The sequence below is a fragment of the Seriola dumerili genome, unplaced genomic scaffold (genome assembly GCF_002260705.1).
Source record: "Seriola dumerili isolate Sdu_G_001 unplaced genomic scaffold, Sdu_1.0 BDQW01000291.1, whole genome shotgun sequence".
Classification (NCBI taxonomy): Eukaryota; Metazoa; Chordata; class Actinopteri; order Carangiformes; family Carangidae; genus Seriola; species Seriola dumerili.
The window spans coordinates 3095916-3111875 of record NW_019174546.1 but is presented as its reverse complement, the minus strand read 5'-3'; the positions used below and the strand labels follow the sequence as shown (position 1 = coordinate 3111875).

At 39.9% G+C, this 15960-nt stretch overlaps 1 protein-coding gene across 1 annotated transcript in view; it reads right to left on the bottom strand.

Annotated features, from left to right (window-relative positions):
* LOC111231251 (insulin receptor-like) overlaps window positions 1-15960 on the bottom strand; it is a 52471-nt gene that overhangs the window by 23138 nt on the left and 13373 nt on the right. The gene's annotated exons all lie outside the window — the stretch shown is intronic.

Sequence of the window (15960 nt, the reverse complement as noted above, 5' to 3'; positions counted from 1 at the left end):
CCAACAAGCATACTGAATACAAACAGCAGGGGTCCAACACTGGTTGACAAAGACGGGCACTTATCCAGAAGGCTTGGTGAAAGTGAGACAGAGAGGAAAGAAAACGATTTGACACAGTATTTTGCAAGTGAAACACGTGCAAGATGTGCTTTGCTCGTTTTCGTTCTTGTCCCTATGGAGGCTTCGTAGATTTAAAGCTTGTTTAATGGACTAACAAAACAGTACTGTATATTGGGCAAAAGCTATTACATAAGAGCTGGGAAACATGGGAAAAAACATAAAAATGAGAAGACATTTTTCTGATATAAGCACATATCACAACATCTGCTTAGATATGGAAAATCCCACATCAAAGTGCCTTGTTGGTTAGTGCTGAATCAACAGAAAATACATTGATTAACTGGTTTTAACTTTTAACTTTGATCTTCATTCAAAAATAACAGTTTAAAATATTTTTTTTCCAGTTATTCTATCATTCCTGCGGTCCCATTGGATTTATTTGCAGCTCTGTATCCACTTTTCACATTTTTCTGCCTGTGAGTTTCCAATAAGAAGATTTCTTCATAAATTACTTACCACTGGTCCTTTGTCCAAACTAGCTTTTTTACTTGCTATTAACAGTATTTTAAGCAAATACCCATTGGTCAAAGACATTACATAAAGTACAATACAACTCATAGGGATCTTATAGCCATATTTCATTTATTGAACAAAAATGATAAATATTGATTGGTTCCAGTTTCTGAACTGCTGCTTTTCTCCGTTTCATATAATTGTAAATTGAATACGTTTAGGTGTGTAGGTGGTGGTTTAACAAAACAAGAGATCTGAGGTTGAGGAAACTAGCACTAATGTTATTATAAGATGAAATCATTATTATAGATTAACCAAAAATACATAAGAAATCAACTGATGATGAAAATAATCCTCAATTGAAGCCCTACAGTTGATGTAGGCGTCATACGGCACTTCACCATCTCAGGATATCAAAATAATCTCACTACATCATTACAGTGACACATAATAAACACTGATGCACTGCTAGCCTCTTGACTATCATAATCACGGTATAAACAAGCCACAAATCACCTCAAGAAGCTGCACAAAATTTAAGCCAAGGCCTCTTTCCTGCAACAAGGACACACAAGCTCCTTGTGAGCACGCAGAAAAAACACTTACAGAAAGATATAGTGTCCTGACAGTCACACAAACATGCAAACAAAGGTTCAGTGGTGTTTCTGGGACGTTAACACCTTCAACTAAGGATAAAGACACAAGTCTGTAGGTTGGCTGTGCATACGTCTGCATGTGTGTCCGCCTGTAAATAAACGCGTTACATAACAGACTCTCAGGATTGGCAGGGGTGTGTGTGTGTCAGTCTACCACAGTTTATATGTGCGTGTAGGTGTGAGGACAAGTGTGCAAGGATAGGTGGAGGCTTCTCAGAGGTAAATACAGGAGACTGACCTGCCTGCTGAGATTAGCCTCTCATCCACGAGGGCCAGATTAAGATGGTTCAGCAGCACAGGAAATAATGAGTTGTTGAGGTTAGGGGCAGGTTACAGGTCAGGTCGTAAATATGTGAGCATGCAAGTCTTTTATAGGTCAGAACAAACATTTAACCATGTAAAGCAAGACCGCATTTGGCATTTGGGTGCCACACTCCCAATTACGAGAGACAATGAATCTCAATAATCTGTTATTCTTTGCAACTCTCTTAACTCTCTATTGTTAAGAATGACTCAGTGAGCATGTGTCCAAAACTGCTTGGCTTCATTAGTGTCATGAGGTCAGCCCTTAAACGAACAAAACAACATGGACCCCCTGTCCTCTCACATTAACAGAGGTACGCTCCTAAAGCGCATGAAGAGTGTATGTTTGGGGAGGGCAGCAGCAATATGAGAATGGCAGTGAGAGGGGGGAGGCTAAAGGGGGCAGAGTGCGAGAAAAACAAATGATATAACCACCTTTTATCTGCGTCAGTCTGCTAGTCTAAATAATCTGCCCCACAATGGGATTTACAAACAGTACAGAAGATGATTTCCAACCCTAAAAAACAAAAATTTCATCTAATTTTCCTTCCATTTCCAAAGTTCATTTCAAAAGCTGCCCTTCAACTTTTCCTCATATGCATGTACGCACAAATATGCACGCACACACACACACACACACACACACGTACACACACACACACACACACACACATACACACACGTACACACAAAAGCTTTGCTGTCTGCTCTCAGTGATTCCTGATCCTGCAGCAGGGCTCCATGCCGGAGCACAGGCCCAGCAGCAGATCCACCCTCAGCCTTAGCCAATGTGTTGGCTAGCTGTAGAAGCTAGCCATTCAAATGGCCTCTCCCATCTCCAAGGAAGACAGGCACACGGTTTAACCCTTTGTGTTCCTCTCCCTTCTCTTCCCTCCCAGCCAGTCAGACAGCAGCAGGAGCAGCAATTGGAGGAATGCAAAAAACCGACACGAGAGCCACATAGTAACAGGCTGGGGCCGAAGTAAAGTGAGCTGCACTGCACTACTCTCTCAGTCTTCTCACTCCAGCAAAGCGGCTGCTTTTATGCTAAGCTAAAGCACAAGTAGTGTTATTAAGTCGTACTAAGTACTTTTGGTTTCTCACTGTCATGCACATACACCTTTGCTGGACAGACGGAAGAACACCGCCCCCGAGCAAAATATCTGAATTTTTATTCAGAAGTCCTTTTTGAGAGAAACGTGGTGCTCTCTGTAGAAGCGGGTTCAAACTCCCGCTGCGTTGACTGAACAGCTCCGTGCCTCGGGTGATGCACCATGCCTCATCATGTCTACAACTCATTAGGAGTTTTTACAGACTTCATTGGCCCTGGAACAGCTGAAAATTTTCCATCCAGATCGAGATGTGTTTGAACAACTGACAAACTGACTGAAATTAGTTTAACACTAAAGTAATTCCAAACACTTTGTTGATCTGTTTTTTTCCAGTGTCCAATATGTTTTTGAATCATGTCTGGTAAAAAATATGTTCCTCCTAAACAGATGTAGATCATTTTGGATCATTTTGAAGTGAAATCCGTCAAATGTTGCAGCAGGCCTTTTATAATTATCATTCAACGAACAATCATGACTACATGCATTTACCTATTATGCGGGAAAACCTAATAACATATAAAACACTGCATTAGCGCTGAAACAGAGAGCTTGATTGATCAATTAATTGATTAAAAATTTACATAAAACAATATGGATGATTGAAACAGTTTTTCAGTGTTCAATGCAGCAAAGATGCTAAATATTTGCTGGTTTTCAAAGGTGAGGATGTTCTGCTTTTCTGTTTAATATTCTAAATTCAATATCTTAGGGCCGTTGGTCGGACAAAACATGACATATGAGGACCTCATCTTTGGCTCTCAGAATTCGTAATGTGCATTTTCACCTTTTATTTGATATTTTATAGGCTAAATAATTAACTGATTAATCATAGAAATGATTGATAGATTAACAGATAACGTTGCAGCCCTACACTGCGGTTTATCTTGGTTAAAATGGGATTGAAATGATCAGATTGTTAATGGATAAGTTGATAAACAGAAAATAAATCTTGGTAATGGCTTAATTGTTTCAGTTCTTTGATCAAGCAGGTTCAAGATTTTCTACTTTTCTCTGTTTTATATAATTTTAAATGGAAGATCTTTTGGACAAAATTTATTTTTACTTTTTTGACATTTCAATCAGACATAAAGAATAACTGATAATGGAATAAAAATTGTTAGTTGCAACTCTACACTTTTACACGTTTAGGTATAAATGTTACGTGTCTGATGTTTGAACAGAAGCACTGGTGCAGGCAGAAAAAAAAAAAAAAAAAAAAAAACAGAGGTTAATGCGGGTCAGTCCATTTCAGTGACTGATGTCAAGCTTCAGACATGTGCTGAGTGCCACCTGAGAGAACAAGCGGGCAACCACTTTCATGAAGCACCAAAACAAACCACTCACTGTCCAAAAGATTTGTACAGTTCACTTTGCCAGCAGATGACTTGGCCACGTCTGCTGAGCTGAAATCAATGCTGGTAGTTGATCCTAAATTAGCTGTATTATTCACTCTCGGACATCACAGCGGCTTTTATATTATAAACAACGGTGACCACACCGAAGGAGATAGACTTGTTTCTTGTGCGCTTGTCAAAAAGGTTTTCAAGGCTGAGACCCTGAGGACCTTTGAGCGGGGGGCCACCCCAAGCCATCTCTGATCTCCCAGAGTGAGGAGGACGCTGAGGAGGCTGTTTGGGGGAGTTTGTCATTCTTTCCTTAAAAACATGCAAATCTCTAAATACAGGCCCAGTTTTTTTTTCATCATTATTATTGTAGACCCTGCAGCTAACACAGTTCACAAAGAGCAGAGGTCTTTTCTCAGTTTGGTCTGTGTCAATTCGTTCTGCTCAGCTTGAGTTCGGTCTTGTCAGCATCTCCACTACTTATCTTCTATTTGTGCAGAGTAAAATCACTTGACAACAGTAAATCAATGGGGTTTTTGGGAGGCAAGTGCTGAGTCAGCAGTTGGACTTAGGTCTGTTCATGACTGGATACGGCTTTAAAAAAAAAAAAAAAAAAAAAAAAGTCTTGAGGCTGAATGTGTGTCTCTGAACTCTTTATCCTTATTACGGTGGTTTTCTCTGGCGCACTGGCCAGGGCCTGCCTGATCTCCTGTCATGCAGTTTGTGCAAAGTGCAGCAGGATCACATGGAGGCTGAGGAGCAGCGCTGCAGAAACGCCTGGATCTTTATCTCATTAGCAGACGTTTCATTTGGATGAGGCGGGGCCAGAGTCACACAATGAGACGCTCAATCCCCGGCGCTCGATATGGTCAACAACAACAAAGTAACACTACTCCAGGCTACAGCGTGACAGAGAAGAATACACCCTGTTAGGGCGATGCCAGCTTGGACGAGGGAGGTGACGAAACAGATCTGTACAGCCTGCCAGCCAACGCCAAGCTTCAACAACGTGGGGTGTCAAAAAGGCAGAAAGAATCCACATCGCTTGCATGGAATGACTCATACAGTTCACAACAGTTCCTTGTCCGCTGCTCTGGATTGTTCTGCAACCAACTCTCTATACGAAGAGTTTCCTATCTTTGTTGTTTCTACCAACATTAAAATGCACACCAGTAAGCAATTAGTAATGAGTTCATACAGGCAACATGGATTGTACAAAATGACACTGTGCCCTAAAACTCAGGGATTTCTGCCTAAATTTAAGAGCCTCAGTACTTTTCATTAACCACAATCCTCCCTAAAATCATTTTGTGGTGAGTTTTTCCAGGTTCCTTTTAAGGCAGTGATGAAACAACAGCATATTCAGGCGTTTTGTGTTGAGATCATATTAGACCCCAGAAAATGCCAAACAGGACTGTGGCGGTGCGCTGGTTGGTAATTAAAATTCCACGGCCATGACAAGGGTAGTATTTAGTTTCTTATGAAAGAAAGTTTTTGCTGAAGGCCCAGAAGAGAAGAATCTGAGTAAGAACAAATAAAGTGCTTTTGAAAATGGTGATCTTGCAATGTTTCCACACTTTTGATATTTTTTAGAACCAACTGACAGAATAAGAGAGCAGCAAGTTGAGTACAGAATTAACTACCAAAATTCTACTTTGAAGTTTGATATACATTTCAAATATGACTTGGATTGCTTCACACTCGCTGACCAGATATTTAGGGATGATGACGTCATGCAAGAGTTACAAAAAAGGCAAAAAGGAAGGGACAAAGAAAAAGAACAAATTTGCTGGTGTAGTAAATACATATGGAGGAACTAATGACTTGTCATTTTTGAATAATCTATCAATTTTTGAATAATCATTAGTCTATCAAATGTCATAAAAGAGTAAACAACATGTTGACACTTTCAAATTGCTTCCAAAAAAAAAAAAAAGATATTCAATTTGCAATATAACAGAGGAAAACAGTTCGTTTCAACTAACAAAACAAAACTTTGTGTCAAGCCATAAAGAGTTTGATCAACTAATTGTCTCAACACAGAATGCAAAAGTAACAACCAAAGCAACATCTAAGTGTAATAACCAGTGGTTATTGCTCATTAACCCATCTGCATACAGCTGCTATATCCACTACGGGAAATTTTTAACCAAGACACATATGCAAATTTAAGCTTGTACAATAAATAATTACTTTTGATGCTTGCACTTTCTAACGGTTGTTCCCGACCAGCTACTACATTTGTTTCTGTTGGACACACAGGTTTTATTACCACAGACTTGCTGGTACAAGTTCACCCACCTGTCCGCAGGCCTGAGCCTGTGACTCATTCACAGCAACAATGTTTTTTAATCCATTCGCTGAAACATCAGAACTGATGGCTCAAAGTCATTTATTCTGCTTGGTGGATTTTTCTGGGAAACGGTTTTGGAAGAAAACATTTTTTTTTGCATCAATTAATCAAGAGTGTGACATCTGAGTAAAATCTCAATAAAAGCAAATAACTGACCACGCCCAAGGATATTTAACACACAATTAATTAATGACTTTGTTATGACTCAAACAGCCCCAGGCTTTGTTGACTGAAGGCAAACAAGATTAACATCTGAATCAAATTGTGCAGATGATGAGAGAAAAGCTGCGAAGTTGTTTGGAGGGCCTGGAGACATAAAGGACAGGAATTAATTAAAAACTGAAAACAGCTAACAGAAGAGCTGAAATGAATCACTGACTGACAGAAAACGTACCATTTTTAATTGATAAATGACTGAATTGACTCATCAAACAAAAATAACCAACACTCTCGTTTCCAGCATCTCAAATGTGAAGGTTTGTTCTTTTTTGTGTGTGTTTTAAATCATTGTAGAGCTAAAATGATTAGTCAATTATTTGATTATTTGATTAATTGATAAATCGGCTGAGAGAATATTAATCTGCAGCCATTTTAATAACTGATGAACAGTGTGATTCATTTTCCAAGCAAAACTGCTTAACATTTGCTCGTTTCAGCGTCTCAAATGAGAGTACTTGCTGGTTTATACGAGTACTACTGGTAAACCAAATATCTTTGGGTTTTGGACAGTCAGTCAGACTAAACTCAACATCAAATACGTTACTTTTGTCTCTGGGAAATTGTTAGTTGCAGACCTTTATCACTGTAAATGATTGTTTTAGGGCTTTGGACTGTTGGTCAGACAAAACAAGCAATTCAAACATGTCATCTTGTGATGCACATTAATTACTGGGTTAGGACATTTTTTTATACATGATTGACTAATTGACAATAAGATAGATTAATGCATAATGAAAATAATAGTTGCAGCCCTTAAACAAAGAAAATAGATAAAGAGGATTTGAGATTCACCCGATATGAGCCAACACTTTTCTTTTTTATTGTTTTTGTTTTAAAGCAAATGAAAGTATGTACAAGTGTCACTGACACAGGCAGATATCAGTCAGGACCAAAAATGAATATTGTGACGTCTAAATATTATAAAATACAGATAAGTAACATTAAAGACACGGAAGCAACTCGTCATCAATCCAATTCAAATGAAAGTGTCAAGGAAAAGATCAATACTGTGGCCTAAATGTGATTTTAAAAAAAAAAGTGGTGGCTAATGACCTGGGATTATTTGTCTCATTTTTTTCCTGGTAACCCCTTGTCAGCTGGTCTGACTCAGCAGCAGCAAGGCTTTGGCTGAGACGACTCGGGTAGCAACAGGAACCGTAAACAATTTCATTAACCGGCCCTGGCCTTCGTTAATAGGACGAAAACACACAAACAACATGGGAAAGCACTTTTTGTTTTTAATGTTACCCTGCCACCGCTGTCATCTGAAGGCAGGATATCCAGTTTGTTCGTGACTGGAATAGAAATGATAAAACACTGCGCACTCATTGATGGGCAATTACACTGCCTGTTCGACAGGCAAATGACGCACACCACGGCCTCGAATCTTCATTTCCTTCCAGGGTTCAGTGTCAGGCTGAGACAATGACTACCTCGGTGACTCTGTGACTTTGACTACGTGTCATGACATCAAAACCATTTATGTCATTTATGCAGCGTCACATCGCCCTTTGTCTCTTTTAAAATCTTAATTTTAACCTGCGCCATTAATTTTCTCACTTAGAGTTCAGCGGTCCACAGAAAGAAATAAGAAATGTGAGCAGGGAGAAAGTGATCGCAATACCAGAGTCACAGAGGAAGGTTCGTTTTATCCACTTCTATGAGAAATTGGGAGTTTCTTCAATGTAGCAAATGATTTAGGGCTTTCTCTTTCCTAATTCTAGTTAATTCATTTATCAAAGGACAGTAAGAAAGCCACAGGTATTGCTGTTTGTTTTGTTTTTTTAAATCTACATCAGGAACAGGTTATGTGAGATACAAAAAATCTGGGAAGTAAGCGTGACTAGTGAGAACTCCAACTATAAAAGAGTAATCCAGTGATTTAGCATCATACTCCTCATGACGGACATCTTAAAAAAAAAAAGAAAAAAAGAAAAAAGATTGATGCAGCAGAACCAGAGATAACATCTTATTTCTTCTACGCACCTTCTACCTTATCAAAACCTGGTGCCTACATTACCCACAATGCAACTCGACTGCTGACAGTTTAGTTGGAGATTCGGGTGTGTTATTCCAGTAGCAGCTAATGCCTCTGGCCAGGCAGAGATCTGGTAAACTCTCTTCTTTCTCACTCCACACCCTCAGATTTTTTTATTTTCATATTTTCAAACTTGTAGTTTTCAGCCTCAATTATGACAAACAAAGCATCAACTTGCATTTGAGAGTCTGGAACTTATATTTAACTGACTGATTCATTTTCTATTGATTGACTAATCAATCAGTAGACTAATCATTGCAGCAATTTTTTATTTGCAGCTCTACTTTATATACTTTGCTTTATATTCCCCACACAAACAACAATACTCCCCAAGACCTGTAAACAGACTTGGATTTGTAAAACCTTGCTTTTTTAAAAACGGTGCAACAGTGGGGCCACATTGCTGATGTTTTGAGAAATCAGTAAACATCACAGAAGGAAGAAAGCACAAAGGAACAGTCTCAAGGATTACTATTTCAAATTGTTTAGAGAATAACAGTGGTAGTTATTATTTGAGTTGTATTATAATACAAACAAAAATCTTCTATTTCAACATTTTTCAATTGATTGTTTTTTGCTTTCCTTGGAGCACAGTAAAAAAAAAAACACTCTTTAACAACCTGTAGGGCACCAAGATGCCAAAATCAATAACAGCCAACTCTTTGAACGAGCTACCTTCAACAAAATACTATTTTCAAGAGAACCAGTGCATGATGGTTTTCATTTCTTCATTCATTTGCAACCTTGAGTGCAAAGAAAATAAAAATACTAAGGCCTGGCTCTGACCCATCAGTTCCATTTTGTGGAGTGAGGTGTTATGATATGAGACAATAGTGATATTTTGCACTCTGAGGCGCATATACACACATCACTAGCCAACAGTGGAAAAAAATCTGGTACAGGTACAACAGATTCCCATGACAACACAACACATTATTTACCCAAATCACACAAACCTTCTTATTTCATAGAAAAATGACAAAACAAGCTGATAAAACATCTGGATCAAAGTTGTGCAACTAAGATAAAAAAAACATTTTCCTGTGGGTCTGATCAAACCAGCAGCAAAACAGTAGTGAGGTGTTGTAAATCGAATGGCTATGGTGAGTGTGAGCGCGTACAGCAGTGAAGAAACGCCTGTCGGCCCAGCTTTAACGAATGCCTGAAATGTCTGGGATTCCATGGGAATGGCTCCAGTAGCTGAACGGCGAGGGTTCGCAGGGTGCAGCTCCACAAGACTGAGTGCCAGAGCAGTTAAGTCAGCTCAAAGGAAAGGACTCATGGTGTGTGTGGGTGTGTGTGTGTGTGTGTGTGTGTGTGTGTGTGTGTGTGTGTGTGTGTGTGTAGGGGGTCTGGATTTAGGATAGTAGAATAGCAGTCTACATACTGAACCATGAAGAGAGTAGACTGGGAAATGGGAGGATGGGAAAAAAGGAGGCAGATTTTTATGACTTGTGCAGATTTGTCTGATCTCTTCTTTTTTCTCTTTTCATGATGATTACAAAGCAAACTTTTACGATAGAAACGGGCCAGAATTTATAATACAAAGATCTGCTAATTGGGTTATATGGTCTATATACAGGAGATCGATTGAAGTATTTTCTGACATTTTTCATTTCATTTGACATTTTCACGCATTGCAATCTAGTGCATAACACGAGTACTGGGTAACACTTAAAGCTGGTTTGTATTTCAAGTTTTGCCATGGAATTAAAAACAATCATCAGCTTCAGCACAGCTGCTTTATTTTCTTTCTTTGTTTCTTTTTCTTTTGCTTCCACACATTTCTGCTGAGTGTTTCAAATCTCAGCTCAAGATGATTTGATTGATGCTCCTACAGTTTTTTTCTTCATCTTTCTAACTGAGAAGCTCTTTGTAACCCTGGTCCTGAAAAGTGCTACACACATAAAGTTTTGCTTTTTTAATTTTCTGCACCAGACATAAAAAAGTTGAAATATTCGTCCATAAGCATTAGCACGATGGAGACAAATAAAGAAAGGAAAGGAATTAAAACGTGATGCCGGGGTTGTAATGCTTCTTTTGGACAGAAAAAACTACAATCTAATAAGAAAATCTATGTCCCGTACCTTGTAAAAAACACGCTGGCCATATGTGCATGTACAGTATTTATTGTGACGGATGACGTTTGGTCGGACGCTGTGTGAGATCTCTGAATAGACGTTGCGGTCCTGTAATAAAATCACGGCAGTCAGGAAGGAAGACGTGTGACAGCAAATGCATTTTGCACATTGTGAGAAAAGTAAAGTAAGTTTGTCTGTTTTAGGGCATTTTCATTGAGCAGAACAGCTGTTAACACTCAGCATGGATGTAATGTCTTTCACAAGCTCCAGTATCCATTTTCTACCACCTTCGTTGCAGTTTGAGCACAATTTCATTTACTTCTCGCTGTTGAACAGCAAAACACTGGGCAGAAAACTACGGATTCGAGCTTTAAGGTTGAATTTTATATAGAGGACAGGGAATGAATGGGGGCCATGACAAAAATAGAAACAGTGGGAATGATTCATGGGATGGGAGAAGGACAAGGCTGGCTTGGCTTTCAAACACAGTTCATGTTTTAGAGGCAGTGCTACAGGCAATGAATACACAAACTCCACCAGGCTTTTGAGATTGGCTCGCACCGGGCCCCAACATGTCAGAGACACCGAAGAGCAGCATCCTTACACCACCGGCAGGTAAAAAGTGACCTACAGTAAAAATGCCACTAATGAACACAAGTCAGTGACGCCAACACAATACGACTGTAGTTTCTTCAAAGTTTTGTCGTGGCAGGGGTCACTTCCATCTCAAAACAATAAAGCTCAGTCAATATCCTCCTACAATATCCTTCTATTTCCCCAAAGACAGCTTTTTTTTGTCCTCTTTCCTGCCTCGCTGACCTCCACAGGTCACCCATCAGTATTCTGGTCTCATAAAAGTGTCTGCTGCTACTGAGGCGGCACTCCGGGCCTCCGTGTCCATTCATAACCTCAGTGAGGAAGCACACCAACAAAGACAGGAAACAATTGGGAAGAACGCTCCGTGAACTTCTACGACCAGCATTGTTCGGAGTGGAAAAGGATCGTGGTGGCGCCAGCGCTGGCCGTTGCGTGCGGGACCTGCGGCAAGGTCGACAGAGAGCAACAGCTGGGGTCAACGGTGAGGCGGGACCCATCCTCTCACCCCCGTAGTGACTGGTGACCTCGCTTTTCCTTCCGATACAGCCCGAGTGAATGACTGATGTGTTCATATCCACGATTACACCAGTGTTACTCTCCTGTTTCCTAGCAGCAAGACTAAACAATAGCTGTCCACTCCGTCTGTGCGTGCACACATGCACACAGAGGTTATGTCCCTGTGTGATTTATAATCCATGTCTGTGTTGCCCATACACAAACACACACAAACACACACACACTGACCATGACAAATCTCCAACTCCATCTTGTGATTGGTGGACAGATGTATATGACATGAGCCAAGAGTAAATTTAGGATCTTCATATCAAAAGGTGTGGCACAGGATCCTCACTTGACCTGACTAAAATGTGATTTATAGCAATAACCCAATTGCAACAGCCCCCATCAAACAGTTGCCCCCGTTGCCCACAGGCTACAGATGGACACATGCTACACGTGTGGAAAGTCCCAACCCATCAGAGGTTGAGGTGTCTGCTAAGAGCAGTTCTCCACCTTCTGGGAGTTTATTAAATATGTAACAGATCCAAACACTGGTGAAAGCTGCTGCTGCCCCCCCCCCCCATATGTCTCATCTCTGACAGAGGGTAGATAATTAAGATCACTTTTAATAATGAGCGTAAAATACTAGCCGCCTGGGAAATACATGCTCATTTACAGTATATTGCCCTGAGCTTGATGAAGGGCCTGCAACAGAAACTGCTCCACAAAGAGAACACAAGCCTGATTTGATTATTAGCCAGTTTTATTCCAGCAGGGATTCTGCAGGGTTCATCAAGTTAAAGTTCAGACTCTTAAAAGACTTTTTTAATATCAAATAAGTCCATTTTAATACCCATTTCACAATCATACCAGCCACAGTATGAAGATGGAAAACCAGCAGGGAAAATATGGCCCATTATCATTTATTATGATTTCACACTTTTGTCACTGCTTCTCAAAGTATAACAAGAGTAGACCTGAAACTCCACAAAAGAGACTGAAACGCCCCGTGTGCATAATCCACTGCCGCAACAATCTCACTTTTATGGCAGGCAAGAGAAAATATTTAAGACTTTTCTAAATTAAATTTAAGACTTTTTAATTTATTCCTTTGCAGGACTGAACAAAATTATATAGTTAAAAATGCATCTGTTCCCATTATGTCTATCACATGAAATGTCTTCCAGGACAAAGTTGAAGAGGTACAGTAAAAATCAATTCTATAACAAATTGAATGAACTAAATAAAAAATAATAAAGATAACACCATTGGATTTCATTTCACAGTAATCCAACTTGTGTGCAATAAAATGACTAAGGAAAACCGCCTCATACTTTTTCCCTTTTCCCCTAAATTTGAATAAGATGATGACTTTAGATATGCAAGATTAGGGACAACCTTGAGAGCCCAGGGGTTTTATGGCACTGACCATGAACCACAACGTCCCCAGAGTCTGTTCCATATCAATCCCCCTCTCTCTATCCCCTCATTTTCATTTCCTGTTATGTCACTACTGTCAACTCTCTAACAAAGACATAAAATGCCCCAACAAACTTAATAGAGAAAAAATATACAAAATTTAAGAAACATTTGATGGACAGATGGACATTTTGTCAGTGCAGTTCAGCAGTGGAAACAACAAGATCTCAAGGGGGAAGCCCCTGATTTCTTATTGAATCAGAGTCAACATTTCCAGCTGCCAGCCTGTTTCAGGGCTCAGACTAACAGCTGACATCCTAACAGCTAAAAAAGCTGTGCCAAAAAGCATCACCAAAACATCATCAAATGCCCATTATCTTTAACAGAGTGTTGGTAAGAAATAGTGCTTAATCAAACGAAAACAGACTCAACAGTAACAATTCCCTTCACACCAGGTCATAATTTCAACTCAATTTTAAAAAGGAAATAAAGGCCTGTTTTGTTTTTCAACAGATTTAAAAAAAAAAACCTGTTTATATAACAGACTTTGCATATTAAAAACCTATTGATTATTACCAGTAACAGGATTTTTCAAAAATAGTCCTTGAAGGCCCGGACATATTGTGAAACAGACAGAGATACGAACACTTGTTGTGTGCAGTTGTCGTGTATGGTCTGTGTGTACAGTCTATGTGGTCACACATTTTGGGTTGTCCATGCAGAACAAACACGCCAAGGACACGGTGATGCTTGAGCTGCAGAAGGTGGAGGAGAGGCAGACAAGTGCAAGGATCCTGGAGAACCACCTGCCAGAAAGCTACGCAACACCCAGGCCAGCAGCAGTCTGGACAGTGTGTTTGATGAGATAGCAGATGAGCAAGCATCAACATCACTGAGCAGTGCACCAGTGGGTGCTGCCGTTCAGTTAGAGACATACCTTGGGGAGACCACAACTTCTTGGGAGGACAAACCACTGCAGTACTGGTAAGCAGTGTGGTAAGTGAAAGTGTCACGTGTCACATATGGTAGATGAAAACAGATGATAATGCAGTGAACATTAACATGAATTAATGTGTTACAAGGTACATTTCAGTGAAATGTGTGGCAGTGCCATGTTTGTTCAGGAAAACACATAGTTAGATGTCAAAAAGCAGCAACAGCATCATGTTGTACATTAAATCTTATACGGTCAAAAAGGGAGGAACGTCTGATGAAAATAAAGTCATTGTTAGAACTGTAATGGTATAATTAAGTATCATATTGGTACTGTGTAACGGCAAGTACCCAAATGTAAGTCAGTGCATTGCTAATACTTGGGACGAATTTGTACAAAATTTCAAAGATGACAAAGATGCTTCAGGACGATGCCTTGTATTTGCTGCTATTACAGCTGTCGACATGGTGTGTGTTTGTGTGTGCCTGTAGCCAAATCTAATCAGCTTTGATAATGAGCATCTCCTGCAACCTTGCTTTGCCACTTTGCTGAACGGACGCACCCAATTTGGTGTAAAAAGGAGGGGGAAATTAGTGGTGGCTGCTCTGGGAGAAGCTCAAATTACCCCTGTTATAGAAGCAGGGAAGGGAAATGGGTTGTGACTCCAAACATGGGAGCTAAGCCAAGCCTCGTGGTTCTGCAGCTTTGTTTTCTGCTGGTGGGCAGACTACAGAAAGTGTGCGTGACCTACAGTCACCCCTGGCACTTACTGCACTTAACCACTGCCTATCCTCTGCAATACAAAAGGTTTTGAAGTATAACATTATCCCCATTTTTCAGTTGTTCAGTTCTCTATTTGAGTTAGATCTATTGTGCATGAAAAGGTTAAAAGGTAAAAGGTTACTTTTATTTCTAAAATGCTATTTTTGGCATCAGATGTATTATCTATGTTTATTCATGAACCTTAACAAGTTGTGCAAAGCAGGGCTTCAGACTGCGCCCATTTAGTTGCATTTGGTGGTACTTGTAAGTTTTATAAAGGTTGACTAGTAACTATTGTTGTCATTTTGTTTCATGAAGTTATCATCGTACATCATGTGAGAAACCAGGAGGGAGCGACAATCGGTGTGTGTCCGTGTCTGTGTGTGTGTGTGTGTGCGTGTGTGTGTGTGTGTGTGTGAGTGAGACAATTCAGAGGAATCAACAGGTGATTTTGTGTTGAAAAGGCAGAGACTTACTGTTTCCGACAAGAACGGCTCCTGCAGTTGAAACGCGGTTGAGATATTGCAAAGAAAAGATCGCCATGTATTGTATGCACTGCTCTCAGTGAAAACTAAGTTTGCAGACCCAAACACAAACTTTAAACATGAAAAAACTTGTAAAGCACAACAACAGCATGAAGTGAAAACTATGCAGAGACAAATGCACTGACTGAATTGCAGCACCTCCAAGACAGGAATCTACTAATCCACCTGCAGAAGAGGCTGAAATGATAATAACGACAACAATAACTGCCATTCTCTAAATCCAAGGGTCACATTGAAGTTCAAGTGAACCTGACTTACAGCAACGACAAAGCGTGTGTGCAGTTCACAGATTCATTGAAAAAGAAGATCAGAAGGATTTCACTTCTCTGTCCTTCATGATGGACGGTGACAATGACGTGCCAACCAAAGAATAAGAGATAGTCTACGCACAGATCCTGCATCAAGGGACGACAGTGAATATTTTGATTGGTAGGCATGTCCGACATGCGAACACTCACGGTAAGTTAATTACAGTATCAGGCTACAGAACATATGTTTTTAAATCAGAAAAAAAAAGAGCAGTG